Source organism: Choloepus didactylus, chromosome 6 (assembly GCF_015220235.1).
Source record: "Choloepus didactylus isolate mChoDid1 chromosome 6, mChoDid1.pri, whole genome shotgun sequence".
Classification (NCBI taxonomy): domain Eukaryota; kingdom Metazoa; phylum Chordata; class Mammalia; order Pilosa; family Megalonychidae; genus Choloepus; species Choloepus didactylus.
The window spans coordinates 84,389,132-84,402,205 of NC_051312.1; the positions used below are offsets into that span (position 1 = coordinate 84,389,132).

The following is a 13,074-nucleotide window of genomic DNA, read 5'->3' on the forward strand; positions in this document are numbered from 1 at the left end:
TATGCTCTTTGACAGGCCTTCTGTATTTTAGTGAACTAATGGATGTTTGTTGAATGTTTACTTACAAATGATTGATAGTATAAGTAAAATTGTCATGAATATAAGCATTAATAGAACCTTGTAATGTTTGTGTGCCTTTGGCACATACAGAGATGATTCTTGACAAATTTTTCTGTCCAGATTGAACATGTGTTCTATTGGGGGCACAAAACTTAAGAATATACACATTTTATAAATTCTAAGTTAATTCATGTTTTCCAAAAATAGAGTGGAATGAAATAACATTATGCAAAAGGAAGATCTGCCATTTTGAATGAAATTATGTATTTTCCATTTGTTAAAGATATACTTCACATACAAAAATTTCATCCTTTTTAGTTTACAGTTCTTGAGTTTCAATCATGTAACTACTACCACAAAAAAGATAACATTTCCTGTGTCCATTGTAGTCAATTGCTCCCACCAGTTGAGGTAGCTATTTAACTGTTTTCTGTGCCTACAATTTTACCTTGCCAGAATGTTCTATAAATGGAACCATATGATATGTCCTTTGGCTTATTTCACTCAGCATAAGGCTTTAAAGATCCATCCGGGTAGTTGCATGTAATAGCTCATTCCTTTTCATTGCTGGGCAGCAAGTTTTTCATTGCATGGATGTACCAGCTAAAGATCATCTGAATTGTGTACAGGTTTTGGTGGTTACAGATAAAGCTTTTAAAAATTAACTTACATTTCTTGGAGTAAACATAAATTGTCATAACATTTAGCTAAAATGTGGGAGTGGATTGCTGTATCATAGGATAAGAGTATACTTAAATTTGTAACAAACTGCGCAACTATTCTCCAAAGTGGCTGTACCATTTCACATTTCCATTAGCAATGCATGAGAGTTGCAGTGGCTCCACATCCTCACCAGAACCTGGTATTGTCATTTAAATTTTTTTAGCATTTAAAAAAGTTTAGCATTAGCAAAGGGGTGTAAAGATACATCATTGTGGTTTTAAGTGGTTTTACTTTGCATTTTCGTAATGCCTAATGATATTGAACATGAGATGATTTGCTAATGGTACATCTCTGGTGATGTGTGTGTTCAAATCTTTGGAACATTTTAAAAATTGGATTGTGTGTTTTCTAATTATTGAATATTGATGGCTCCTTTATTCTGGATACAAGTTTTTTTTGTCCATAAAGTAAGTTGCCTATATTTTCTTCCACTCTATCCGTTGTCTTTCCATTCTTTTAACAGTGTCTTTCAAAGAGTAGGGGTTCTTAATTTTTATTATGCTCCACTTATAAATTTTTTTTTAATAGATCACCTTGTTGGTATTGTATCCAAGGAAGCTTTGCCTAATCCAAGGTCACAAAGAAATCCTATGTTTTATTGTTTTGTGCTGATTTTGGGGTCTGTGATCCATTTTGTGTTTGGGTGGTCAGTATGGATTAATACTCATTATTTTGCGTAAGGATAGCCAATTGTTTCACTACAAATTTTCCTAGTGGGTCTCTTTCTGAACTCTCTATGTTCCATTGATATTTATCCTTTCTCCAATATCAAGATTCTTGAAAAAAGGTAGCATTAACCCCCCAACTTTCTTCTCTGTCTGTTCTAATTTATTTTTTCTTGTATGTAAAATTTAAAATCAACTTGTTGATTTCTACAAAAATTCCTTATAGGATTTTAATTGAAATTGTGTTGAATATATAGATTTATTTGAACAAAATTCTTATTTTAACCATACTGAGTCTTCCAATCTATGATCATGTTTTATTTCTACATTTATGTAGATCTATCATTTCTTTCCTAGCTTCTCTGGAGCAAACTCTGGATTTCATCTCTTAGCTTCTCAAAGCTCTTTGAGTTTCATCTCTCTTTTATCCTCTCATAGAGGACTCTGGCAAGGGGATTAAACACACCTTGAGTGGGCTTGGTCACATCACAATGGAAACAAACTGATCGAAAGATCCCATCTACAATAGGTCTGCCCCCACAAGAATGGATTAAAAGAGCATAGTCTTTTCTGGAGTACATAGCAGATTCAAACAAGCACAAAGGTGATATGGGTTTTAATTGCAATATTATTGCAATTTTCTGCATATTTAAATGTTCTTAAACATTAGTACAAATTTTTATCAGGCTGTTATGTAAGTTAAGTGGGAATATAATTCTTCTGAATCAGCTTCTTAATGTCATTTTGACTACAATTTTCTGATTTTATTGTGACAGGCAGGCCCAAAGCCCTTTCTCCTTTACAAATAGGATAATAACACTTATTTGAAACAGCTAAATAAAGATGAAATATAATATCTTTTATATTAAAGATGATATAAAAAGGGAGAGATATAAGTTTATAAGCAAGGGGAACTAGCACAAATAAGATAACTAACATTTCAAGGGTGGCCCAGGTAGATGAGGGCACTTGACTCACATGGGTATTGTAAATATGTAAAAGACATCAAAGTATTTTCAATATTACAACATTATTATTGCAAATTCCAAAGTTTAAATGACTTGACAAAAATGGAATATTTATATTTTGTCTAAATTACAAAGCAATACTTTCATTAAAATTATTGTAAAAATAATTTATATATTGAATTTTAAATTGGTGATGATTGAAAATGTGATTAATATTTATTAATTCCCATTTAAATGGAAACAGGAATACTAGTTTCAGTAATGATAGCAATTTATTTATTGAAAATAACAAGTGCACACCTAATCTTGAGATGGGGTTGTGGATGACAGGATGGTGTGGACAGGCTGGAGACCCATATTGATGTGACCCATATTTTCAAGTAAGAGCGGGTGTTGTGAAATGACAGGTCTAAGTCTGAGCTCCCTGAAGTAATAGCTGCCTTTGAGACCTTCAGGAAAACAGATAAAATATCAACTCCTCAGAGCCCTTCACTCTGAGAGTTTGATTGTGATTCATCCTTTTCACAGGAGAACTCCATTTGAGCAGGTGAGTGATTTTTTTTATTACTATTGGTGACATTTAAGGAGAGAAGAGAATACACAGACTGGATGTTATGGGAGGTGGTTGAAAATCTTAGGAACTTTTTCTGGAGTGAATTGGACAGAGTTAGAGATCCTAGAGCAGTTGTGTACTGGAGCCACTTAAAATGCCTTGACATTTCTTTCAAACTCCACATTCAGTGATAGACTGAAATTGGCCATGGTGGGAATATGAACATCAGAGAATTGGCAAACCATACAAATCAGGCTTTGTTTTACTTTATTTAGTTACATATCTCTAGTGATCTGGTTTACCAGCACACCCCTGCACCAGAGTCACAAATACATGCCATCCCAGTAGAATGGAAAATGCTGACAATACAACTCCCCTATTTTGTTAGTAGCGGTTAATGGGATGTCATAGGTAACATTTTTACATCAGTGGCTAATGTTAAGAAGGTATGTAAAATATTACTTTCCTGATCCTATATATTTCAGTCTTATAGTAACCTATGAATACATCAGTTTTTTATCTTCCTAAGTTTGTAACTTCACTGTCATGACAATTAAAGTCTTTGTAGTCGTTCATCCTTCCATTCAATCCTCCATTTATCTGCTAGATAAATATATCCAAAATGATTTCTAGTTTTTAAATTCATCATGGCTGACCATTTTTTTTTCCAGACAATGTGTCTAGAATCCTTAATTTTTAATCATAGTGACTCTACTTTGTTGCCATCTCTTTTCAAATAGTCCAATTTGCAATGTCATAATTTAAGAGAGCTGAAAACTGTTTTAGACATACTTAATTTTCCATGTCATACATTTCTTCTGAAACTATCAAAAGACCTCATTTCAGTATATGATATCCTTCCATCTATTAACATCCTACACTATCTTCAAAGGTAAGTTCACAGGGAACTCACTCTAAATAATCACAAATTCAGAATTATTTTCTCTTTCCCTTGTATTCATGGGATACATTTTATTGGTACCTTTAAGTAATTTAATTATTTTATTTTCTTCAGTTGATAAATGACTGTCTTGATTTTGAAGCTTCATTCAGATAAAAAATATCTTGTTTACCTTTTTATACAATGTAGCTCCTGGCATCCTCAGGATGCAGTGGAATCAGAAAGAGGCTAAATGTCCTGGTGATATCAAAGAAATGTTTTGAATATAATCTGCATGTTCTTGTTTCTGCAAATAGGTGGTGGAGTACCAGGTGTTCTCCCCAGGAATGAATATCTCAAACTACACTGGGGTCATCCATACAGTCTTCCACTTGCTGGGCATCCCTGGCCTATAGGACCAGCACATGTGGATTTCCATCCCCTTCTTTACTTCCTATGTCATTGACCTTCTTGGGAACAGCTTGCTCATCATTATTCTCAAAAAGTGCAGCCTCCATGAACCCATGTACCTCTTCCTCTGCATGCTGGCCAGAGCAGATGTTGTCCTGTCCACGTGCACAGTCCCTTAGGCCTTGGCCATCTTCTGGTTCAATGCTGGGGAGATCTCCCTAGATTGCTGCATCACTCAGGTCTTCTTTCTTAGTTCCACTTTCATCTTTGAGTCAGGGAACTTGCTGGTAATGGCATTTGACTGCTACATTGCCATATGCTACCCACTGAGATACATGCCCTGCTTGTGAAAATGGGAATGACAATCTTTCTGAGAAGTTATGATACAATTTTCCCCATAATATTTCTTCTGGAAAGGTTGAATTTCTGCAAAAGTAACACCCTTTCACATACTACTTGTAAGCACATCATCTTGGCCCACGTTTCCTGTGATGACATCTGAGTGAACATCTGGTATGGGATTTTTGTCCTCATGTCAACCATGGTCTTAGATGTTGTGCTAATTTTTATTTCATATGCACTTATTCTCTGTGCTGTCTTCTGCATGCCTTCCCAAGATGCCCACCACAAGGCTCTCAACACATGTGGCTCCCATGTCTGTGTCATCATTCTCTTGTTTGGGCCAGGAATATTCTCTGTCCTCACTCAATGGTTTGGACAGCACATTTCACCTCATGTTCATGTCCTGCTAGCCAATGTCTGTATTGTGGGTCCACCTATGCTGAATCCCGTCATTTATGGGATAATGACCAAACAGATCCGGGACCAGATCATTCATATGATGTTTACAAAACAAAAATGACTGTGATTGTGGAAAGTCATATTCTACTTCTCTCAAGAATTCTCTCCATGCTTGAGGTTACCTTCCAACATCAGGATGTGAAATTATTCCATGTTATGGTGTCTTTAGTAGAGGTTCTCCAGGGAGGTTTGGTGCATGTTTCTTTCAGGTCTTTATTCACCCATTAGATAGCTGTATCTTAGTTTCTCATCCACAGTGTTGGGAACCAGATCAATTCACCTCCTAGACTTTGGATTTGAACGAGCTGACTTGCAGAAAGAAGTTTATCCTTGATAATTGCTGAGCAATTCTTTTCTAATTTGTTTTAAGTTTTGAATGGTGGTCTTTATTTTAATTCCATCATTAGGAAATTGTCTCCAAGTATTCTCCACTCTGTCATTTGTGTCATCAATAGTTTGCTTTTTAGACTTATTTTTACAAACATCACATATATTTTATAACTCATGGATATATTTACCATGAATACCATTCTAGCATAACTTTATTTTTAATGTATGTATATATTTTACTTCTCTTTCTTCAAACACAAAATATTGCAATAGTTATTAAAGCTTTTGTTCATGATATTCTTATTTATATTGTCAATTGTTTATAAGTATATATTGGACAATAGTCCATTTGGCTAAAATACTGTTTACAAAATAATATATTAAGCAATTTTTAGATAAAAATGACATTGGATTATAAGAAACTCATTTTATTAAGGTGAGAGTCAAATAGTGTAAAGTAAGCTGTATTTTTGGGAACAAAATTTTAAAGTGAATAATTCAGTGTATTTACGTTAGAGATATTGTGTATTTGGTTCCAGACCACTACCATAGAGTGTGTATCACAATAAAGCAAGTCACATGAAATTTTTGGTTTCCAAGTGTATATAAAAGTTATGTTTACAATACACATAGTCTATTAAGTGTAAAACAGCACTATGTCTAAAAAAGCAATTTACATACCTTAATTAAAGTATTTCTTCATTGCTAAAATGTGCTAACCATAATCTAAGACTTCAGGAAGTCTTACCTCAATATTGATGGCTGCTGACTGATCAAGGTGGTGGTTGCTTAAAGGTGGAGTGGCTTTGGCAATTTCTTAAAATAAGATAACAATGAAATGTGCGACATCAATTGATGCTTCATCTCATGAAAGATTTCTCTGTAGTACGGAATGCTGTTGATGGCATTTTACCCACTTTAGAACTTCTTTCAAAATTGAAGCCAATCCTCTCAAACCTGCCATGCTTTATCAACTAAGTTGACATAATCCTTTGTTGTCCTTTCAAAAATATTCACATCATCTTCACCAGTGGTAGATTCCTTCTCAAGGAGCCACTTTCTTTGCTCATCCTTAAAGAGCAATTCCTTATCCATTAAAGTTTTATGATGAGATTTCAGCAATTCAGTCATATCTTCAGGTTCCACTTTTAATTCTAGCTCTCTTGTTTTTCTCCACATCTGTAGTTCCTTCCTGCACTAAAGTCTTGAGCCCCTGAAAGTCATCCATGAGGGTTGATGTCAACTTATTCAAACTCCTGTTAATGTTGGTATTTGGACTTCCTCCCATGAATCACAAATACTCTTCTTAATGGCATCTAGAATGGTGAATCCATTCCAGGTTTTCAACTTAGTTTGCCCAGATCCATCAGAGGAATTATTCTCTATGGCAGCTGTAGCATTACAAAATTATTTCTTAAATAATATTTGAAAATTGAAATAACTCCTTTATCCATGGGCTGCAGAACAGATGTTGGCTTAGCAGGCATGAAAACAACATGAATCTTATTGTCCATCTCCATTAGAGCTTTTGGGTGACTAGGTGCATTGCCAATGAGTAGTAATCTTTTTTTTCTAAGCAGTGGATCTTAACAGTCAGCTTAAAATATTCAGTAAACCATGTTGTGAACAGATGTGCTGTCATACAGATTTTGTTCTTCCATTTATAGAGCAAAGAAGAGTAGACTTAGCATAATTCTTAAGGGCTCTAGGATATTCAGAATAATAACTGAGCATTGGCTTTAACTTAAAGTCACCGGCTGCAGTAGTCCCTAACAAGAGTGTCAGCCTTTCCTTTGAAGCTTTGAAGCCAGACATTGACTTCTCCTCTCTAGCTATATCTAGATGGAATCTTATTCCAAGAGAAGGCTGTTTCATCTACATTGAAATCCTGTTGTTTAGTGTAGCCATCTTCATCATTTATCTCGGCTAGATCTTCTGGATAACCTGCTGCAGCTTCTACATCAGCATTTGCTTCTTCACTTTGCACTTTCATTTTAAGGAAATGGCTTCTATCTTCAAACTCATGAACCAAGTTCAAGTAGCTTCAAACTTTTCCTCTGTACTTCCTCATCTCTCTCAGGCATCATAGAATTGAACAGAGTTATAACTTTGCTCTGGATTAGGCTTTGGCTTAAGGGAATGTTTTGGCAGGTTTGGTCTTCTATCCAGACCACTAAAACTTTCTTTCTGTAAACAATAGGGTTGTTTCACTTTCTTGTCTTTTATACTTTCACTGGAGTAGCATCTTTACTTTCTTTCAAGAACTTCTTTGCATTCACAAGTTGGCTAACTACTTGGCACCAAGAAGCCTAATTTTCAGTCTATCCCTAAGTTTTTACATGCATCCTCACTAAGCTTAATGATTTCTAGCTTTTGTTTTAATGTGAGAGATGTGCAACTCTTCCTTTCATTTGAACCCTTAGAGGCCATTGTAGGGCTATTCATTGACCTAATTGCATTAATGTTTTGTATGAGGGTATACAGAGGCCCTTCTGGTGGGGGAGAAATAGGGGAATGGCTGGTAGGTGGAGCAGTCAGAACACACACATATATCAATTAAGTTAAATTTCTGAGATGGGCACAGTTTGTGGTGCCCCCAACAATTACAAGAGTAGCATCAAAGATCACAGATTACCACAATGGATGTAAAATATTGAAAAAGTCTGACATATTGTGAAAATTGCCAAAATGAGACACAGACACAAAAGGAGCACATACTACTGGAAAATTATTGCCAATAGACTTGCTCAGTGCAGTGTTGCCAAAAACCTTTAATTGGTAAAAAATAAAATACCTGTGAAGCACAATAAAGTTAAGTGCAATAAAACCAGGTAGTCCTGTATATTCACATTATGCAATCACCACCTCCATCTAGTTCCAAACATTTTCATCATCCCAGATGAAAACCGATACCAATGAGGCAGTGCTTCTCATTCTGTTTCCCCACAGTCCCCGGTTACCACAATCTGCTTTCTGCCTCTGTGGATTTACCTACTCTGGACATTTCATATAAATGGATTCATATGTCATGTGACCCTTTTGTGTCTGGCTTCTTTCACTTAGCAAAATATTTTCAAAGACATCTTCATGTAAGCATGTTATCAGTAATTTATTTCTTTTTATTGTTGAGTATTATTCCATTGTACAAAAATAACATAATTTGTCTATCCATTCAGCCAATGATGGGCATTTGTGCTGTTTCCCTTCTGACTATTCTGAATAATGCTATGAACATGTAGATACATATATTTTTTGAGTGTCTGTTTTCAGTTCTTTTCAGTGTCTGTCTAGGAGTGGCATTGCTAAGTCATATGGTAATTCAATGTTCAACTTTATGAGGAATTGCCAAACTATTTTCCACAGTGACTGAACCATTTTATATTCCTATCAGCCATATCTGAGGGTTCCAATATCTCCAATCCTTTCCAACCTTTGTTATTTTTTGCCTTTTTCCCTATCTAAATTGTAGTCCTAATGGGTGTGGTTTAAGAAATGTGGTTAAGAAAGGCTCCCTAAATAGTAAACTTGGCTAACTTCATTATGGCACATCCATCATCTGCAATATAATAGAGCATTGAGAAATAATGATGTGTCTATGTTTGATGCAAGAACTATGCTCTCAATATATTGGTAATAGAGAAAAATAAGCTCCAGACCAGTAAGTTAAATATGATGTAAAAATATATTTACCTATACATCTATACCTAAATCTATACTAAAACTATGTTAATGGTGAATACATGTGAATTATAAGATACACCTTGTATTTGTTTCCTGGAGCTGCCATAACAAATTACCACAATCTGGGTGGCTTAAATCAACAGAAATGTATTGTCTCACAGTTCTGGAGGCTAGAAGTCTAAAACCAAGTTGACAACAGTGCCATGAACCCTCTGAAACCTGTAGCAGAATATCTTTCCTTTCCTCTTCTTAGCTTCTAGTGGTTTGCCAGAAATCCTTGGCACTCCTTGGCTTGCTGCAGCACTTCAATCTCTGTCTTCATCACCAGATGGCCTTCTTCTCTCTTATCTGCCTCTCTTCTCCCCTTCTTATAAGGTAATAAATCATATTGGATTAGGACCCACCTTAATCTAGTTTGGCCCCATTTTCACTAATTCCATCTTTAATGACCTTATTTGCAAATAAGGTCAAATTCTTGGGTACTGGAGATTAAGATGTCAACATATCTCATTAGTGGATATAATTCACAGCATAATAGGTGATCTTTGTAATAATTTTATCTGAATTATCTAATATTTATACAGGGAACATGATTTATTCAAAGAAGAATAAGTGGAAATTTTTTTAAAAAGAGGTATAGAGAAACACCAATGATTAAGATTTCCTTTAGTGCTACATGCAAGAGATGAATCATCTCAAGTTTTCTTATATTAAAATTTTAATTTATCTTCATTTTTTCAAATTCAATTTTATTGAGATATATTCGCATAACATACAATCATCCAAAGTGTACAGTCAATTGTTCCCAGTACCATTATATAGTTGTTCACTGATAACCACCATTGTTGATCATTTTCATTACCACACACAAAATGAATAAGAATAAAAGTTAAAGTAAAAAAAAATACCCAAAACATCTCATACCCCGCATCCCTCCCTATTATTAATTTACTTTTTGTCTTCATTTTTCTACTCATCTGTCCATACACTGAAAAAAAGGGAGTGGGAGCCACAAAGTTTTCACAACCACATTGTCACACCATGTAAGCTATAAAGTTATACCATTGTCTTCAAGAATAAATGTCCCGGCCCGCGGGACGATCAACGGAGGCTCCAAATCCTGTGAGGGAGGAATGGTATGGGACAAGAGACACGAAGAACGACAGCAAGACAAATATCCTGATCAAGCTGCAAAACTTTATTGAAGAGATTCAGGGGCAAGATGGCCGCATAGAGAGGAGTGGAAGCTAAGTAGTCCCCCTGGAACAACTACAAAAAACCAGAAACAACTAGTAAATAATCCCGAATAACTGCGGGGGGACAAACGAGACCATCCATTCATCATACACCAACCTGAATTGGGAGGAATGCCCAAGAACACAGCAGAAAATCTGTAAGTAAAACCTGCGGAACCAGGTCGGGAGACCCCCTCCCCCATAGCCCGAGCTGCGGAGCCTCATGGTGCCACAGAGAAGCTCTCTCCCAGTAAGCGAATACAGCTCAGCTGAGCCCCAACTGGGGTTTTATGTAGCGAGTGTGAACTGCTCACTACAGGTATGCAGCCCAAAAAAACAAGACAGAGGCTTTGGGTGACGACTGACCTGGGAGAGCCGGAGGGTCGCCTTGACTGGGTCTGAAGGGGACTATCTGTTTTTTTTCGGCTCAGTGGAGAAAGCCCCAGTCATTTTCAGTTTCCAGGGCTGTGACTCGGGGAAGGGCGGAGACAGCAGAAGCAGAGAGCAAGACCATTGAAATGCTAATGACCTCCACCTGGGGGGTCTGTCTTCTCTAGGAGGAAAGGGGTGGGGCCCTTTCCATTCAGAACCAGACCCCAGAGCCTGGGGGAATACGGCCATACCGCCTCACACCAGTCAAGAATTATAGGCTAATAGGTGTCACCTGCTGGGCAGAAAAGCACAGTGACCCGAGGCATCAAAGGGTGGAGCAATTTTCTAAGACACATCCACAGGGAAACCAGATACTGAATATTTCTTCCCTCTGGGACCTGAGCCTGTTCTGGTCTGGGAAAACCTGATTTGGATAACCAAGGAAACCATGCCTAGACAACAGAAAATTACAACCTACACTAAGAAAAACAAAGTTATGGCCCAGTCAAAGGAACAAACGTACACTTCAACTGAGATACAGGAATTTAAACAACTAATACTAAATCAATTCAAAAAGTTTAGAGCAGATATTGCAAAAGAGATAGAGGCTGTAAAGGAAGCACTGGACATGTATATGGCAGAAATCAAAAGTTCAAAAAACCTACTAGTAGAATCTATGGAAATGAAAGGCACAACACAAGAGATGAAAGACACAATGGAAACATACAACAGCAGATCTCAAGAGGCAGAAGAAAACACTCAGGAACTGGAGAACAAAACACCTGAAAGCCTACATGCAAAGGAGCAGATGGAGAAAAGAATGAAAAAATATGAGCAACGTCTCCGGGAAATCAAGGATGAAACAAAGTACAATAATGTACGTATTATTGGTGTCCCAGGAGGAGAAGAGAAGGGAAAGGGGGCAGAAGCAATAACAGAGGAAATAATTAATGAAAATTTCCCATCTCTTATGAAAGATATAAAATTACAGATCCAAGAAGCGCAGCGTACTCCAAACAGAAGAGATATGAATAGGCCTACGCCAAGACACTTAATAATCAGATTATCAAATGTCAAAGACAAAGAGAGAATCCTGAAAGCAGCAAGAGAAAAGCAATCCATTACATACAAAGGAAGCTTCATAAGACTATGTGCGGATCTCTCAGCAGAAACCATGGAGGCAAGAAGGAAGTGGTGTGATATATTTAAGATACTGAAAGAGAAAAACTGCCAACCAAGAATCCTGTATCCAGCAAAGCTGTCCTTCAAATATGAGGGAGAGCTCAAAATATTTTCTGACAAACAGACAATGAGAGACTTTGTGAACAAGACACCTGCCCTACAGGAAATACTAAAGGGAGCACTACAGGGTGATAGAAGACAGGAGTGTGTGGTTTGGAACACAATTTTGGGTGATGGTAGCACAACAATGTAAGTACACTGAACAAAGGTAACTATGAATATGGTTGAGAGAGAAAGATGGGGAGCATGTGAGACACCACAAGAAAGGAGGAAAGATAACGACTGGGACTGTGTAACTTGGTGAAATCTAGAGTATTCAACAATTGTGATAAAATGTACAAATATGTTCTTTTACGAGGGAGAACAAGCAAATGTCAACCTTGCAAGGTGTTAAAAATGGGGAGGCACTGGGGGAGGGATGCAATCAGCATAAACTAGAGACTGTAACTAATAGAATCATTGTATTATGCTTCCTTTAATGTAACAAAGGTGATATACCAAGGTGAATGCAGATAAGAGTGGGGGATAGGGGAGGCATGTTAGACACTTGACATTGGTGGTATTGTCTGATTCTTTATTCTACTTTGATTTAAGGTTATTTTTCCTTTTGCTGCTTCCTAGCTGTCATTTTTTTTTGTTTCCTCTTTCTTTTGCCTCTCTACCTTCTATGACTCTCCCTCCTGCCTTGTGGAAGAAATGTAGATGCTCTTGCTTAGTATGAGCAGAATGTTCAATAAGGATGAACTTAAATGTTTGGAAATGAACAGGGGTGTTGGGAGCAAGATGTGAGAATAACTAACAGCGCCGAATGGTGTGTGAATGAGGTGGAAAGGGGAAGCTCAGAGTCATATATGTCACCAGAAGGAAAGTTGGAGGTCAAAAGATGAAAATGTATAAAACTGAATCCTTTGGTGGGCAATGTCCATGATCAACTGTACAAACACTAGAAATCACTTCATGAACCAGAACAAATGTATGACAATACAATTAGAAGTTAATAATAGAGGGGCATATAGGGAAGAACTATATACCTATCTCAAACTATATACTACAGTTAGTAGTATTTCAACATTTTTTCATAAACGGTAACAAACGTACTATATCAATACTAGGAGTCAACAATTGAGGGGGATTGGTTAGGGATAGGGGAGGT

The 13,074-nt window shown here is 36.7% G+C and overlaps 1 pseudogene; it reads left to right on the plus strand.

Annotated features, from left to right (window-relative positions):
- Nucleotides 1-4,196: 4,196 nt before the first annotated feature.
- LOC119538425 lies at nucleotides 4,197-5,506 on the plus strand (annotated as a pseudogene).
- The last annotated feature ends 7,568 nt before the right edge of the window (nucleotides 5,507-13,074 follow it).